Genomic DNA, 8632 nt, shown 5'->3' with positions numbered 1-8632 from the left:
TTTGAAAAGCTTTATTTTGGAAAATTTGAAACGTAAAAAGTTGAATCAGAGCTTTATTTAAAGTACATAAAAGGCAACAAAAAGACGTTTATAATGATTATTTCCATAATAAACTGTTTTTATGATATTTGTCAAAATAAACCCACGAATTGATAATTTTTCGTGACTTAAAAAATGGACATTTGTTTTGGAAAATTGAATCTCAGGGATTATGCAACATGAAGAATCATATCAGGGATCGCATTAGAGATCGTTAAATACACTATAAAGTAGGTTACGATGATATTTAAAATACTTATTATACTTTATGAGTTATTGGCAATAAAGCTAAACATGTAGGGCGTCCATTTGGAAATAACTGTCAAATCAGGCTAACGGACACACCAAATGGTATGGTATATTTTTTACCGTGGTGTATTTAAAAAAAATATTAATCCTCTGATAGAAATAAATTAATTATTTCCAGGTACAGCTAAATTGTATGCTTTTTTTTTCTAAACTGATATTGAATGCTTTTAATATTGCATATATTATGTAGTTAGTAGAATTTGTTATTAAGAGGAACCTCTTTGTTAGATCATTTTGATAACTCCTCATATGATTATTGAAAAATAAGTTTATTACAATAAGCTCTAGTGTTACAATTACAGCCTGTAGCATTTATTTTTTATTTTTAAAAGTCTAACAGAGTTAAACTCAGAGGTGCGTCCTTGTATTTTGCCAATGTATTCTAACTATGATAAATCACCATTCCACCCTTACTTTTCAACAAAAGATTTAATAGGTATTATAATTACCTATATATACCTATATATACCTATATACAATATAAGCAATCACAATGAAAGTGTTAGAGCAGGTGCTCAATAAGGCAAGTCGTGCTGATGGTGTAAGCTCAGGTGACCAGATGGTCCAGAAGCTAATTTGGCGTCAATAACTGAAGTAAGGCAATGACCGAAGGATTATTAGGGAGTAGCGCCACAGGAGCAAATACAATTATTAATTTTTAAGTATGATTTGTTATTTTTAAAATATATTCTAAATATAATTGCATTCATTACAAAAGAAAGGTCAACCTATACTCATTATCAGATCAGAAAGAAAATGTATTTGGTGCTAAGCACTTGGTGAATTCATGTCTAATCAACCGATGGCGGTTACTAACAAAATTTATTTCTTTGTTTACTAATGTTAATGCTTATTACCTATAATTTTGTTTACTACCAATAATCTTCGGAGAAATGAAAGAAGATATTTATTAAATTTTTAGAAATTTAGTTTGTATGAGCCCCGATACGTATCGGTATGCCAGCCAACTTTGCAATTTACGGAGGTTTGTGTTAAATTTACAAAATAATAAAAGTAAATATTTTTTTAACATTAAAATCTTAAAGATAAAACTAAGACTCACATTTTTTTTTCTCGGAAGGTTTTGTTTTTCTGACAACTTTTTTGTTGTTTTCGCGCCCGCGTTCTTCCGCTTAAAATGACATTTGTAGATTTTTCCTCCCAACTTAACCTTCCATTTCCCCTTGCTATTCCTAACTCAAGCTCCCACCTTCCTTAGTAGGTCACATCCCACAATTACTTTATATTCCCTAGGCATACTCCCTACAATATGTACCTGCAAGTTTTCCATACTAAATCCCCACCGTATCAACACTATCTCCACTTCCTCCTCTACTTCACAAGGGCCACTCAGGGTGATCAATTTACATTGGCATTTCTTGTATGTCCTCTCTCCATCACACAGCTTTTGCAATGCTTCCCGGCACATGATGGTGTTGGAACTGCCTGGGCCCATCAGGAACCTCACTCCTGCTAATTCTATTATAGGCAGACCGCTCTTTTCTCTCACATTATGATTCAGCAGTGTGCGGTCGCCTTTCTGCTGACAACCCCTTCAGATGTCTCGCGTCTACCTCTATCCAGTTTCTCGCCTCCATTCTCCTCCGTTCCATCGTTTCCATCCTCTTGTTTCTACCTTCTCTTCTAGACTAGACTGGGTTTAGCTAGGCTTCTTCTATTTTCTTCCTTGATAGTTCTCTCTCTTCTACCATTTTCGTGTTCTCTTCTCCTCCAAGGATTGGGCATGTTTCTTGGCCGTTGTTAATCTATCCAGGGTCCACCCTGGTTCTTCTACTTCCGTACGGGCCTCTACCTCTCTAGCGCTTGCTTCTATGAGATCTTGAGCATTTTCCACAAACGAGCGCTCTCTCGAAAATCCTGCCTTCTTTCTTAGCTCCTTTGTCAACTGTATCTTTAGTAATAGGTATAAGAAATACATCCGATCCTGTACCTTGATTGTTTTCATCATTTCGCTCAGTTTATCTTGCATTCTGTTAAAGCGTGCCAGGAGTTCCGCGGCATATTTCCCACTAGACTGTTTCGGTTTCTTAGTCTCTCGGATATAAATATGTCTTCCTCTGGGGCCCACCATCCTCCTCCAAACGCCTTCTTTAATCTTTCCTTGATAACTCTCCAAGGGGTCCTTTCCTCATCCTGAATCTGATTTAGGATGTTCCTCTTCACTCTGCAGACGACCGCTGCTTTCAAAGCCTCCGCATCTTCACTATCGAGTAGACTTTCGATAGACTTCGCTTCAATTCGGCTTATTAGTCGGACACCTTCTTTTATGAAGTGGCTCAATTCTCCTGTTTCCCCGGTAAACCTTTCAAGGTCAGAAACGGCCTTCCTCATGTCTTGGGCGGTTGCTGTGCGTACTTTTACCCACTCAAGTGTTGTGGCGTGGGCTCCCGCTAGAGAAACTTCCGGCAGTCGGGCAAGTTCCGGGGGGTGGAGGAGTCACCTTCATGGGAGGTGGGTTCTGAAGCCCATTTTGGTTTTAAGCTGCTAGGTTCATGACCGCTTGTCTGACGATACTGTTGGCAGCCATTAGTTTTTTAAAAAAATGAGAGAATAGAAAAAAAAAAAATTGAAAGCTGAGAAAACTACGATAAAAAAATTCTTCTTTAAAGCAAATACTACTTCGGTATCTAAAGTTCCCGGGTTTCGGCACCAGTTAAGTATTGGCAAAAGAAAATATCCAAAAAGAGGAGAAGGAATAAGATCTAACACGCTTGAACTGCTGTAACATACTTTATTATTATTTTTTTTTGTGTCAAAACCCCTTTATTCATAAATAAATATAAACATATATACAATACTTTTACATTATATACAATTTTGATTTTGGTCCTTTTACTCGAGGTGTGCTTCATTTTAAGGAATGGCTGAATATAATGAAAATAAAATTTTGGAAACATCATTGGTTGATTTGTAAGTATGTAAGGTGCTGGGGCTGGCTTTAATAGGTTCAATACATCTATTTATATACATTCGATCAGCTGATCTTCTCAGTCAACTGATTTTATTGAACAAAGCAGTATTTCAGTTGCAATCGAGCGTATATTAGTAGATATAATAAATATAGTATATATACATAGAGTATATATATATGTCCAAATACATTTCTCTTAGAATTCCTCTCGTATCCAATGTTTACAATCCAAAATCCTTCGTAAAATCCTCAATGCTCCTTATTTTGTTACTAATAAAACCATCCATAAAGACCTAAATGTTCCTCATGTAACCGATCTAGCCCGAACCCGATATTATTCCTTCCATAATAAACTCCCTAACCACCCAAACCCACTCGTTTCTAACCTTGGTTCCTCTTCCATTCCTGGCAATCCTCCAAGGCACCTGAAAAGAAGATGGCCTCGTGACCTTATATTGTAAACTGTTTTTAGAGTTCTACTACTGGGTAGTTTCTCTACATCCTGTATCATATCATTATGTCATTATGATCAAATTTACTGGTTGTATTTTTTTATACAGTTGTAAATATCAACAAATAAATTTTAAAAAAATACATTTCTTACTCAAGCAAAAATAAAATATTTCCCTGAAATAAAACTCGTAAAAAACAAAAAAGAAAAAACATCGATTACAAGTTGTAAATTATTTTAAAAGGACTTCCAGTAACAGATGTCGGTGGGAAGAAGATTCATGCGGCAATATTTTACAAGTCGGTGGGAGAGAGGCCCAAAAACCCATTTTATTAAATGTTCCGAACTGGCCCGTTATTATTGGTCGTATATATTTATTAACTATAACATTATTAGCGGAATACATGACAAAAGTTCTACTATAAATTATACTAAATATTAACATAAATCAGAGGTGAGTACGATTTTTAATGTATTTAAGGAACGATATGATTTTTTTTTTAATTTTTTTGAGTCAACTAATTTTTAATAATTGCACATTTTTTTACCATATATATTTCATGCTTAAATTATTGTATTATTATTATTAAGTTCCATTAATTCTTAGTTTATTTTAATAAAGCAGGCTCACTCAATCCGATATTGCAAATTAATAATTGAAAAATCTCACAAATTAAATCACCAACTAAAAGTTTGTGTAAAAGTAAATAAATTGGCGATTTCAGTTTTGAAAAATATTAATACTTTAATGATTTTATTCTTCTCTCATATATATTATATCTTATGTTAAAGCCATTTTAAAATATATCGGCTAATAATAACGGGCATACATATCCATTAGCAATAACATTATTAGAAAAATATAAAACTAACGTTTTACTTTAAATTATAATGGGTATGAAATAATAATTTATACTAAATAGGAGAGGAGTACAATTGGAATACAATAATAATATTTTATGATTTTAATTTAATTAACTATATTTTGCAATCTTTTAGAATTGGCATAAATTTTTGATATAGATTAATGTATTATTAAATATAACTATAGTAAGATAGTGTATATTATTTGTTTGTATTATAAAACTAATATTTAAATTGTTTCTACGTATATCGCAATAAAATGGCCCAAAGGGTGAAAACTTTACACACTGAAGGTTTTATCATTGCCATTTCTTTTTTTTTTTCTTCTTCAAATGTATTCATCTTTAAGAATGTTAGAGTCAACACAAAGATCCCTCCCTACCTTCTTTAACAACCACGAGATTATCTGCATATGCAAATATACATCTGTATTGTTAAATATTACAGCACAGCATCTCGTTTTCGATGCTGCCATTTTTAAACGAGACATCCAAAATTATAATACAGAAAAGAGGATCTAGAATATAACGCAATTTTATACCAAATGACAATTCATTTAACTAAATTTTATATTTTATATTATAGTATATCACTCATATAGTTGCGACTATAAAAATAATTATAGTAAAGTTAACCTTTGAAAAAATATAATATTTTAATTTATATTATTTAAATATAATAAAAATACACAAAAACTTTCCTACAGAATAAAATTATTCCGGACAAAGGTTTGGCCAACATAGCTGCGATTTTGACTTGTTCCCAGTGGGTATTCAACTTAAAGTCAATAAAGCCTAACAAATTGCCTTTGGAAAAACTTTTGTATTTGGCAGGGACCTCATTCAACCCACAACATGTTTTCTCACTTGCTATGAGGCGGAACTTTGTCTTCCTAACAATTTTTCCGGCTTGGTGAAAGGACATTAAAATTTCAGCGTTTACTTTAACAAAACCACTTTGTGGCCCTTTGTGATCTACCTACGAACATTGTCTGAATTAGGTAAGATAAAAATTATGATATATTAAGGAAAAATATTCCCTAACCAGATTTTTTTAAAAAATAAGTAAATTTAAAGATGTAAAAATTAAACAGTATAAATAAAGCTTTTTATAATGATTCATTGTTAAATGTCAAGAAAGAAATCCCAGTCTAAGCTAAGGAAAAATTCGTAAAATCTGCAAAATATATTTAGTTAGTAGTTGATCATTAGATATTTGTCAGGTACTGTATTGATCCTAAACAAATTTTCTACAAATATTATAAACATTTTCAGATATTCTAAGCTTTCTACCTGGGAGTTCTGGTTGGTAATAGATCCCAGGAACTATTGTCTTTTCATAGAACAAATTTATACTAAAGGGTCTATTTGGTACTAGAAAACAGAAAGCCTTACAAGAAAATTCCAGGAAACCTTTATGGAGAATACGAGAGAAGATAGTTCCTTACCGGTAACTTTAGGTAGAAAGGGCATCAGGGTAGCCACGGCTCGAAATGCAAATAATTTTATTTTTTTGAACTATTACCAAGTTTTAATGATGTGCTAAGTAAAGAGCAACACTGGTCAGAAATTTCTGCCTTTAAATAAAGAATTGAAGAGCTAACTCCGCTTAATATGGAAAGGAGGGAGGCAAAAGAAGTAGGGAAGAGACAGATTTTAGGAAACACTTCTGAACACTTCTAGCCAAACCATCAGGGGACTTAGATTTCTGGACAAATGGAATATAGTGACTTAATGATGTAACTTCCAGCCACACTACTTGTAGTTTACCCACCCATTGATACCCCAGGTAAGTAACCAACACTATTCTATAGTGTTCTATTTCAATACTGAAACACCATTCATACTTCTATTAAAATTATTTATATATATTCCTCTGCATTGGTAAATTAAATCATTAAATTGGAGTATTGATGCTCATATTATATACCATTACAATAATTATAATTATTATTATGGTAATTTGTTAGATAAACGAGAAGTCTTTGGAAAAGAAATAAATTTCGAACAGTTTAAAAACAAAATTATTCTAAATATTTTTTTAGTAATAATCTTTAAATAATTATCCTAGCATCCCTAAAACAAAATTCATGAAGCGTAGATGTTCGATAATTATTATTACTAGAAATTTCAAAATGTTATTGTACAATCATTATTGTAATGGTATTTCTAATTGCCAATTCTATATTAATTGAATCGAGATTATAATTAAATTACTTATTAATGTAATTAATCTTAATATTAATACAAAAACACAATCAACCTTCCGTACCTACAATATGGAATCAATCTAACGTACTGATAGATATATGGCCGAAATTTTTATTTATTTATTTTATTTTTATTTTAATGATTATTATTCCTAATTTAAAAAGAGATACTGTTGATTTAAATTTGGATAGGCCATACTGACCGGTCAGTTTACTCTCAATCTGTTCTAATTGTTTTTAAAAATGTATTATCCACGATTAACGAACTTCTTGACAGACAAAGAAAGTTTTCAATTCGATTTTTGTATATCACATTAAAAAGTCAGCATTCGCACTGACTACACATCAACTGCAGTATAACAGGATCATTTGCGATTGGAATGTTTCTAGATAATGTTAAAGCATTTGATAAGTTATGGTACCAGTACCCTAGCGATTAATACTATTGTACATGCATGGATATATACAGAACTGATTTAAATTTTGGGCATCCCTTGGCCCAAGAGTTTTTGCTGCGCTCCCTCTCCCCCTGTATACCATTGAAAGGGGATGAAGAGATGATCAGACAAGTTTTCCTAAGAAATAATCATTTATGAGTACAACTTTAATTTGATTGCATAACGTTACCATAATGAATATTTTTTCCAGATTCAAGGGCAAAAGATTTAAAATGCGGTAGAATCTTAAAGTTCTTTATGAATAAGAATTTCATAGACATGAGAATTTTGTATTTTATGGAATTTAAATTTTATGCTAATATAGTTTTGTAACTTAAAGAATTATTCTATCAGAAGAAACCATTTATATTACTTCTCAAAGGTATGTTTTGTCGGTGGGCAATATATCCCTTGATCCTTCGTGAAATCTAATGATTGAGCATTGATTTTGAAGAACCAAAGTAACATTTTTATCAGTTTTGATTAACAACGATTTTTTAAATAAATTATTTGGAATTTTCAGGTATGAGTACTATCAGAACTCCAGAACTCCCCCCTAATACAAGAGATCAAAGCCAACAGGTGCTGAACTACATTTGGAACATCGAACTTGTAACGGCATCTGTTAGCGGCCCATGGCTGTTGACTGCTCGGACAACTATCGATCTCTATAAATATCTGATGAGGAGGACTATTAGAAAATATCGACTCGTCGGCCGTGTCCACACTTATCGAGCAAGCCCATTTAACTGCCTTGAAGTACAGTATCTTAGAGTGTAACTGTAAATGTGGAGCTACGTTAATTTAGATTAACGGATATAGAGACTTAAACGAATTGCCCTAAGATGAAGTAGTCATATCTCTTTAAGCGATAGAAGTAACATACATGTTTATGTGCAGTTACATTGGTTTAATAAAAGCTCAATATGATTAGAGAAAATCATCCCTTTCTGTGTTAGATGAGCAGTCTCAGAAAACTACATTTTGAAATTTACATTGTGAAATTGGTAAAAACTAAGAATTGCATAATGTTATAACTAATACTCCTTATAATTAAATATTTTAATGGCAAAATAAGAATCGCTCTTTTGAAGGGTTGGAGTAGCAGTAACACGCTCATTTCAAGTTTTAACTGATTTTACAATTTTTCTGGATGTAAGTAATTTTTTTTTAAAAACTTATCAACGGGCTATTGAAACATGATTCTTAGGCAAGATATGGAATCCTCCAATCATCATGAGATATCAGAGGCCGGACAGGAAAATGTCCTAACGCCACCATTTACAATATTCAACAATCTGGGATCTCATCAACAGAAACTCGATCCAGAACTGTTGACATGACAGGAAAGATATTATATTTTATTTTTTACTTTAAAATATTTTGCTTTA

The 8632-nt window shown here is 32.3% G+C and overlaps 1 non-coding gene across 1 annotated transcript in view; it reads left to right on the top strand.

Moving 5' to 3' along the window:
- Positions 1–8581, top strand: part of LOC106685933 (uncharacterized) — a 15856-nt gene extending 7275 nt beyond the window's left edge. The window contains exons 2-4 of the transcript XR_010843665.1: positions 5302–5595; positions 5870–6383; positions 7765–8581. This is a non-coding gene — a transcript (uncharacterized protein). The remainder of the gene's footprint in view (positions 1–5301; positions 5596–5869; positions 6384–7764) is intronic.
- The last annotated feature ends 51 nt before the right edge of the window (positions 8582–8632 follow it).

This window comes from Halyomorpha halys, unplaced genomic scaffold (assembly GCF_000696795.3).
Source record: "Halyomorpha halys isolate HHAL.00 unplaced genomic scaffold, Hhal_1.1 Scaffold759.1, whole genome shotgun sequence".
In the NCBI taxonomy this organism is placed as follows: Eukaryota; Metazoa; Arthropoda; class Insecta; order Hemiptera; family Pentatomidae; genus Halyomorpha; species Halyomorpha halys.
This window is presented reverse-complemented; position numbering and strand designations above follow the sequence as displayed.